This window comes from Rhagoletis zephyria, unplaced genomic scaffold (assembly GCF_001687245.7).
Source record: "Rhagoletis zephyria isolate East Lansing unplaced genomic scaffold, Rhagoletis_zephyria_1.1 Rzeph_scaffold_00187, whole genome shotgun sequence".
NCBI classification, from domain to species: domain Eukaryota; kingdom Metazoa; phylum Arthropoda; class Insecta; order Diptera; family Tephritidae; genus Rhagoletis; species Rhagoletis zephyria.
The window spans coordinates 309,664-319,242 of NW_016157271.1; the positions used below are offsets into that span (position 1 = coordinate 309,664).

Here is a 9,579-nt window from a genome sequence, read left to right on the forward strand (position 1 = left end):
CCTAAATACCTAAGTAAATAGTACTTGGGTATTTAGCAGCTCCTAAATACCTAAGTAAATAGTACTTGGGTATTTAGCAGCTCCTAAATACCTAAGTAAATAGTACTTTGGTATTTACAACAACACAAAATACCTAAATACTTTTGTACTTAGTACTTAATACTTAGTAAATACAATTTTTCCCATCACTGGTATGTACACTACTTGCTCTCATCGCATACAATAGATACTTGCTGCTGCCAAAAGGGAGTAGCAAATCTACTCTAAGCTAAGCAAGTTGAGGTTGAGAAGGGTCGTTTTCTTTATTCGCTCCATAAAAAATCATATTTATCGTTTAACCAAAAATATTTAACCATCGAAAGACACACTAAACCATTGTTCGAGTTTTGTGTCGTCGCGATCAGCCGGTTAAAAAATCAAAGCCTGATCGCGAAGAATACCTAAATAAATAATAAGACATTGTGCGTATCAAAATAAATAAATTAAGTGAGAGATGAGTGTCCGGGCGCTCCCCTACAAGAGCGCAGGCACTCAATCCAAAGCGCAAGCAAAAGAAATGCATATTTGACATTTACTGCATGCAGCTTAAAAAGCAAAACCAGCAACAACAACGCTAAAGAAACCAAGCAAAGAGCACCATCTTGCTCTCCAGCAGTGATCAACATCTACCTTGGCGGAGAATAATCATTTTAGTATTCCCGCTGATATGAATAATGATTCTAACCAACAGGTAGTTAAAAAATACAAGCCTCCACCTATTTATCTACGAGAACAACGCTCTAATGCTCTGGTAGATACTCTCCTAAAACTAGTAGGGAAAAATAATTTTCACATAGTTCCTATTAAAAAGGGTAATAAACACGAAGTGAAAATTCAAGCTCAAAACGAAGATAGTTTTCGTAAAATTACCAATGAATTTGATAAGTGTAAGAAATCTTATTACACCTACTTATCAACTTAAAGGTAGTCGATGACTAGATGTTGTCATAAAAGGCATCGAGTCCAGCGTGAACTCATTACGCATAAGCATCATTCTGGGGGTCTAGATTGATTACACCAAAGAATAGAAATCTATATAAAGTAATCCAGAACAGCGGATTTGACGTCTTTTCTACTGGACCGCCAACTTATTGGCCTTCTGACCCCAAAAAATACCCGATCTTATTGACTTTGGTGTAACAGAGGGTATTGCGCGACACCAAGTTAATACAGAAGCATTATTTGATCTCTCTTCAGATCACTCTCCCTGCCTCATAACATTATCAATGTTTATTAATTATGAAGAAAAACAAAAAATCTTACAAATAAGCACACAAACTGGTTAAAATACAAAAAGTATGTCCGTTCGCACATTGACCCGCAAACTCTTATTCGGACCCAGAATGATATCGAGAGGGCAGCTGAAAATCGCACTGATATAATAGTTAAGGCCGCAGAAATTGCAACACCAAAGTAGGAGGAGAAGCAGGAGCTGAATGCGTATACAAAAGAATTACGTATTTTGTTGCAGGCGGAAAAAGAAAGAAGTACGCAGTCGATCCTTCAGTCGTTGTCTGCTTCGAAACTACTCCCTTTGGCGAACACTGAAGCAAGCGAAGAGGCCCGTTCTTCGAGATGCACCATTACGTACTCAGAACGGAAGCTGGACGAGAAATGATGAGGATAAAGCAAACGCATTCGTCTGTCATCTTTCACAAGTCTTTAGACCCAATGAAGACGGTCATCATTCCAATGTTTCAATACCCCCCAATAGCCTTACCACAAATCCGCTTCGATTTAAAAAGAAAGATTTAATTAACACCATTGTTCACGACATTCAGAAGAATAAAGCGCCTGGTTAGGATAGGATTACAGGTGAAATGATAAAGGAGTTTCCACTAAGTGCCGTACGTTTTTTGTTACATATTTTTAATAACATGCTTAAGTTGGGGCACTTCCCCGACTTATGGAAACTTTCGGAAATTATTATGGTGCCAAAGCCAGGCAAAGATCGGTAGTAAATTCATACCGGCCCTTTAGCTTGATATCTTAATTTTCCAAAATATTTGAAAAACTTCTATTGAAAAAAATACAACCTTCACTTACAAGTAACCAAATAATACTACCACATCAGTTTGGTTTTCGTGAAAAACATGGCACTGTAGAACAAGTTCATAGAATTGTTTCTTGTATTATAAAAGCATTCGAAAGGAGACAATACTGCACCGGTGTAAGTTTGAACATATCTCAAGCTTTTGACAAAGTCTGGCATGCTGGCCTTATATACAAACTAAAGGTTTCACTCCCAGCAAATACGCATGCAATTCTGGAAAGCTTTCTGCTGGGGAGAACTTCAAAAGTCAGAGAAAATTCCTTTAGAACGGGAAGTCACCCTATATATGCAGGTGTCCCTCAAGGNAGGAGACAATACTGCACCGGTGTAAGTTTGAACATATCTCAAGCTTTTGACAAAGTCTGGCATGCTGGCCTTATATTCTAACTAAAGGTTTCACTCCCAGCAAATACGCATGCAATTCTGGAAAGCTTTCTGCTGGGGAGAACTTCAAAAGTCAGAGAGAATTCCTTTAGAACGGGAAGTCACCCTATATATGCAGGTGTCCCTCAAGGCAGTATTCTAGGAGCCATATTGTACATAATATACACTCTTGATCTGCCAACTGATCAAACTCTAACCATTTCAACGTTTTTCGATGACACAGCTATCCTAAGNTACATAATATACACTCGTGATCTGCCAACTGATCAAACTCTAACCATTTCAACGTTTTTCGATGACACAGCTATCCTAAGCACTAGCTCAGACTCTAGAGAGGCTTGTTACAAGCTACAAGAATATTTGAAAAGGTTAGAGCTATGGCTAGGTTCTTGGAGTATAAAGGTTAACGAAAGCAAGTATGTTCAGACAACATTTACTTTGAAGAAAGAAACTTGCCCACCACTGAAAATAAACAGCAAGGCCATACCACAAAAAGATAGTGTCAAGTACCTTTCGATGACGCTAGATAAAAGACTTACCTGGAAAAAGCATATAGAACACAAAATTTCTCAAGCGAAACTAACACAAGCAAGCTTTCAATGGGTTATAGGACACGAATCTAAATTAAGCCTAGAAAATAAGATGTTGATTTTTAATATGATGATTAAACCATGTTGGGCTTATGGAATCGGGCTTTTGGGCACAGCGTGCAATTCCATTTTGAACAGACTTCAAAGACTGCAGTCGAAAATTTTACGCGCCATATGCGGAGCACATAAAAAATACGAATATCCACAAAATCTTAATGTAAATACGGTGCATGAAGACATAAGAGGGCTAAGCACCAGTTACTCAGCATACAAATCGACTAGCGAGGGATCTTCTTAGCCCGAGATATGCAAGAAGACTAAAAAGAAAGGATTTTTCCGATATTATCAAATGATGAGCAATATAATATTGTTACGAAATTACTAAAGAAGATTCTTAAACGTTACAATATCACACTGTAGCTATAACAAGTGCTTGAGAAATTATGTGTACTANTTTCCACTAAGTGCCGTACGTTTTTTGTTACATATTTTTAATAACATGCTTAAGTTGGGGCACTTCCCCGACTTATGGAAACTTTCGGAAATTATTATGGTGCCAAAGCCAGGCAAAGATCGGTAGTAAATTCATACCGGCCCTTTAGCTTGATATCTTTATTTTCCAAAATATTTGAAAAACTTCTATTGAAAAAAATACAACCTTCACTTACAAGTAACCAAATAATACTACCACATCAGTTTGGTTTTCGTGAAAAACATGGCACTGTAGAACAAGTTCATAGAATTGTTTCTTGTATTAGAAAAGCATTCGAAAGGAGACAATACTGCACCGGTGTAAGTTTGAACATATCTCAAGCTTTTGACAAAGTCTGGCATGCTGGCCTTATATTCTAACTAAAGGTTTCACTCCCAGCAAATACGCATGCAATTCTGGAAAGCTTTCTGCTGGGGAGAACTTCAAAAGTCAGAGAGAATTCCTTTAGAACGGGAAGTCACCCTATATATGCAGGTGTCCCTCAAGGCAGTATTCTAGGAGCCATATTGTACATAATATACACTCTTGATCTGCCAACTGATCAAACTCTAACCATTTCAACGTTTTTCGATGACACAGCTATCCTAAGCACTAGCTCAGACTCTAGAGAGGCTTGTTACAAGCTACAAGAATATTTGAAAAGGTTAGAGCTATGGCTAGGTTCTTGGAGTATAAAGGTTAACGAAAGCAAGTATGTTCAGACAACATTTACTTTGAAGAAAGAAACTTGCCCACCACTGAAAATAAACAGCAAGGCCATACCACAAAAAGATAGTGTCAAGTACCTTTCGATGACGCTAGATAAAAGACTTACCTGGAAAAAGCATATAGAACACAAAATTTCTCAAGCGAAACTAACACAAGCAAGCTTTCAATGGGTTATAGGACACGAATCTAAATTAAGCCTAGAAAATAAGATGTTGATTTTTAATATGATGATTAAACCATGTTGGGCTTATGGAATCGGGCTTTTGGGCACAGCGTGCAATTCCATTTTGAACAGACTTCAAAGACTGCAGTCGAAAATTTTACGCGCCATATGCGGAGCACATAAAAAATACGAATATCCACAAAATCTTAATGTAAATACGGTGCATGAAGACATAAGAGGGCTAAGCACCAGTTACTCAGCATACAAATCGACTAGCGAGGGATCTTCTTAGCCCGAGATATGCAAGAAGACTAAAAAGAAAGGATTTTTCCGATATTATCAAATGATGAGCAATATAATATTGTTACGAAATTACTAAAGAAGATTCTTAAACGTTACAATATCACACTGTAGCTATAACAAGTGCTTGAGAAATTATGTGTACTACTAGAAATGAATTGATAAAAAACCATTGTTTGAGTCTCAATAGCTTTGGAATTGTAAGCAGGAAAAAAAGAGAATTCTATTGAATTTTGCTTTGGAACGACGCAATTCAGCGATCGGACTACATAATAAAATTATTAAAATACATAATTTTGTAGCAATTGGTGAGATTTAGCTGAAAACAAATCTTAATGGTTAAATTTGAGCAACTGAAGGTAGATCAGTTGAAGAAGGAGCAAGCTTTGTTGGAACTACGGGCTCAAAGGCGGAGCTACAACAGTGTTTACGCGAGGTATGTGAGATGCGGGGCATGGATTTAGCAGCCCACGAGTTTGTACAACAGGGCGTCGACATGAGCGGCTATGGAGAACGTGATGCGTCAACAGCAGCAATTAGGGCAGCAGTTAAATGAGAATTCCGCCAACCTAGAGCGTCGACTACAAAATAACTTAATAAATCTGGAGCAGCTTACCGAGGGTTTGGCAAGCTATTCGACTTAGCTGAACGAGAAGTTTGGAAGCCTGAAGGAATCAGCTGGAGGCCTAGATAAACGAGTAGAGGATCTCGAAAGGTCGATGGCTGCGGAAATTGATGAACGCTTAGATAAACGGGTAGAAGATCTTGAGAAAACGGTTAATGAACGTCTGCAAAGCTTACAACCGAGCGGAACTATTCAGCAAATTCGAGAGACTTCAGTTAAATTAAAGCCACCAACTTATAACGGTACTACGACGCTCAGTATTTTCAGGCTGCAATTTGAGACGAGAGCAATCCAAAATGTATGGACGGAACAGGAGAAAGCAGCCGCATTAATAGTGGCCTTGAAGGGTGGAGCAGCGGAAGTTTTACAGACAGTGCCAGAATATTTGAGAAGCAGCTATGAAGCAATTATGGGCTCGGTGACAAGGAAGTATGGCAGTGAGCATCGAAAACAGCTTTATTACATGGAGTTGCAAAATCGGCGACAGAGAAGTGGCGAGTCGTTGCGGGAGTATGCTGCTGATATTGAACGCCTGGTTCACTTAGCACACTATGATGTAGGGATAGATTTGATGGAGCATATGAAAATACGTGCGTTCATGGCGTAGCGTGCTATTGGTAAGCAAGTCTACATTCACTGAAACTGTGGCGCATGCTTTGACATTATGAAGCAGCCTGGACATGAGTAACCCATTATGTTGCTCCAAGAGTGCGCAAGGTAGAATTCAGTTGTGAGGAGGAGCAATCTGTTGTAGAAAACTCATCTCGTAAACCACGAGCAGCAAATTTTAAAGGTAGTTGCTATGTGTGCGACAAGCCGAGGCATATGGGTCGTGATTGCGGACTGCGCAGGTAGCGTACTGAATCATTGTCACCAGTGAATCACGAACTTCGGGGAGAGCGAATTGCTGAGCAAAAGCCTTCGTTAAACTAGTGTCACCTTACCTTTTGTTTACAAAAGCCGACCTACCTAATGTCCCAAATAAATGCACTTACCGTGCGCAACAACAACACAAGGGGGCCAAACGAAATAAACAAATGCACGCACAAAAGGGAGATGACAAGAAAAATTCCAAGCAACCGGCTGGCTCAGTGGAGACGGCGGGGTTGCTTGCAAGGGACAATATACACGCAATCCAAATGCCCAACAAACAAAATCTAGCTAGGGACAACAACGACAAAAATACCAAACGGCACCAACTAATATATATATATGTACGTAATAATAGGGTGGGTCGAAAATTTTAGCTAAACAGAAAATTTTTAAACACGAAGATTTAAAAAGACAAAACCTTGTTTTTGGGGCGCACCCGAGGTGAGGTCCAACCAAAAGGTTACGAACCCACTCGCACTACCGCCCGTGCTGCCGGGTAATCTTTAACCCGCCTGTATGACTGGGCTCAGGGTGCAGGATGCTAAACAGGATCGGAAAGGGAAACACAATAAGAGGAAGCCTGCCGACAACAATAACGCCTAAATACACGACACAACAAAAGAAAACGATACTTATCGGCGGTCGGTGGGCGTTCCGACCGCAAGGGTGCTCCTCGGGAATATGGCTCCCAAATCCGGTGCCGACTTCACCACGCCTCGACTGGCGCTGCTCCTCGAAACTAATCGCTGCTGCTACTGCAATCTAAGTGCATCGCCTGGCACTTACCGAATTTTTATTCAATTTTAAACACCTCGCACTAAACAGATTTATCTAATTTTACTGGGCTACTATGTATAAAAGCACTCGCGCTCGCAATAAGGGTCTTGCCTTTCTCAAAGCTCGCTTAGAACTGCCCCGGCACGCAGTCGCGAGCCAGGCCGCAACCTACGCACCGGTACGCAAACCGTTGGAGTGTCAGCGCCGGTGTGGTTGGTGCCCGATCAATTGGCGCCGGCCCGATCATTCTAGAAGCGAATTGGGCGCTTTAGCGGTCGCCACCACGGCGAACACAAACAACACCATGGACTTGCCATTGCCATCATACAGCGGACAACAAAAGTGCCGCAGTAGGTGAGAGCAAAGGCGACACCCCTACTACGGTCTTTCGCGTCATCTCTCATTCCTACATTCTTACCCTCGGTCGGCACCGTTTTTGGGCGGAGTGCCCTAATGGAGACTTTTCCCCTTTGCGGTGGCGCTCCACCGACAAACAACTATTTCGCTCAACTTGAGCTCATTCTGCTATTTATTTAGGTATGTACATACATATGTACACTTGAGTGTCGGCAGACTTCACTCCTATCGGCTGGAGTGAAAGGAAATAGGTAAATAGAACAAAGGGGAAACAAATGTTTATTTTGTTGCGGCCAGTACGCAACAACCCCACCCCTCCTCCTTAAAAAGAAAGCTTGATTTCTTTTGTGAAATACCTATCTCCTAACTGTCCCTATATGGTCTTAACTCCTTCACGTTCCATGTCCCTTTATCTTTGCCTGACTCGTCTACCAGGACATAAGTCCATGGCGACACCTTCTTCTTCACTATAAAAGGTCCTATATATTTCGGCGCTAACTTCGCCGCGTAGTAATTTGCTGCATCAGATAATACAGAATTTTTCCTCCAAACTAACTCTCCTGGCATATATTGCACATCTCTTCTCCTAAGGTTATAATTTCTTGCTAACTTGGCACTGGCCTCCTCTAATCTCACTCTAACGCTAGACCTAATCTCTTCGAGTCTCTGCTCTTTCTTCACAATTAATTCTCTCCTGCTCTCCTAATGACTCGATATATCTCCTACTGCCTCCCAACCAGGGTTGCCACTGACGAAAAAATATATTTACCATCCACTTGAAAAAAATCGACCAAATCTGGAAAATATTTACCAATAAATTTTTTATAGTTATTTTAATAAAAACTATAGCTTTGTTATTTTTTATTTAATTTAATTAAAATTATAGGCTTTTATTTTTTTAGTTATTTCCATAGGAATTAAAATTGTTTTTAAGGAACTTGTTATTTAACTAATTATACGGAATTTGAGTTATATTATTGGCATATTCGCAGTTTCCTTCAAAGCGGAAGTGATGAAACTAAAGGCAACAACGAAACTTCATAATTTGAAAAACTTCAACTCGAGTTATTATGACAAATACAGTGACTCAAAAAAGCACTTGGTGATTTTTTTATTATTCGCAATGATTTTCAAGTACAAATTTTTTAAATTAAATTAAACTGCTTTAACTAAATCCATAAAAATTAAGGATTCAAACTATATACAACATTTAGAAAAATTCAAAAAATTTTCGTCCGAATTTCGAACTTTCTACTCTGAATTTTTAGAACAATTTAAGACACCGAGTTTTGAAGCAAATAATACTTGAGTATAGCTCACAATATGATTCCCGTTGATTTTTTTTTTAATTTCTTGCCACCAGTCTTTTGTGTTTTTTTTTATTTAACAATTTCTATTGATAAAAAATGGCGTCGATTTAATTTTTTTGCGAACAATTACAGTGCTTCATTACATACCTGTAAATGTTTTCTTTATATGTATTTAAATAATCATTTAAAATATTTAGGTAATCAAAAGCTCCTCGGGATTCCAGTACGATGAGTTTTGAATGGAGCACGATATGTTCGCTTTATATCGATATACATTTATACGTATGCAAGTATATAAAAGTCTGCACAGAAATTTATAATATAAAGATAACTACGAAAAATACATCGGTAACGAAAAGTTCAACAAAAATCTACCAAAATGAGAAAAAAATTACTTTTTTACCAACCCAAATTTTTTCTACCAATTTTGGTAACAATTTACCAAAGTGGCAACCCTGCTCCCAACGCCATTTCCCTACCAAAATTTACAAAGTATGGCGTGGCTCCTAACACTTCATGCTGCGCTGTTCTAATACAGCACGCTACCTTTGCTAATTGCTGGTCCCAACTCCTTTGGTTATCCGCTACGTAAGCCCTAAGCGTTGTCTTAATTATCTGGTTTATCCTTTCGGCCGGATTAGCCTGCGGGTGATAGTGGGCGGTGTACCGGATTTGGGCACCATACGCACCGCAGAGCCCCCGCAGTTCGCGACTCCTGAACTGGGGTCCATTGTCGCAGACCACCGACCGAGGGACACCAAACAAAAGAAACACCTGATCCTCTAAGATTTTACAGACGCCCTTCGCCGTGGCAGTCCGTAAGGGAAACAACAGCGGAAACGAAAAGTAATCCACGACCGTTAAAATATATTGGTAGCCCTGTGTCGACTTCACCATGGGCCCTACC

At 39.8% G+C, this 9,579-nt stretch overlaps 1 protein-coding gene across 1 annotated transcript in view; it reads left to right on the forward strand.

Moving 5' to 3' along the window:
- Positions 1-9,579, forward strand: part of LOC108357990 (transmembrane protein 132C-like) — a 350,976-nt gene that overhangs the window by 275,528 nt on the left and 65,869 nt on the right. The gene's annotated exons all lie outside the window — the stretch shown is intronic.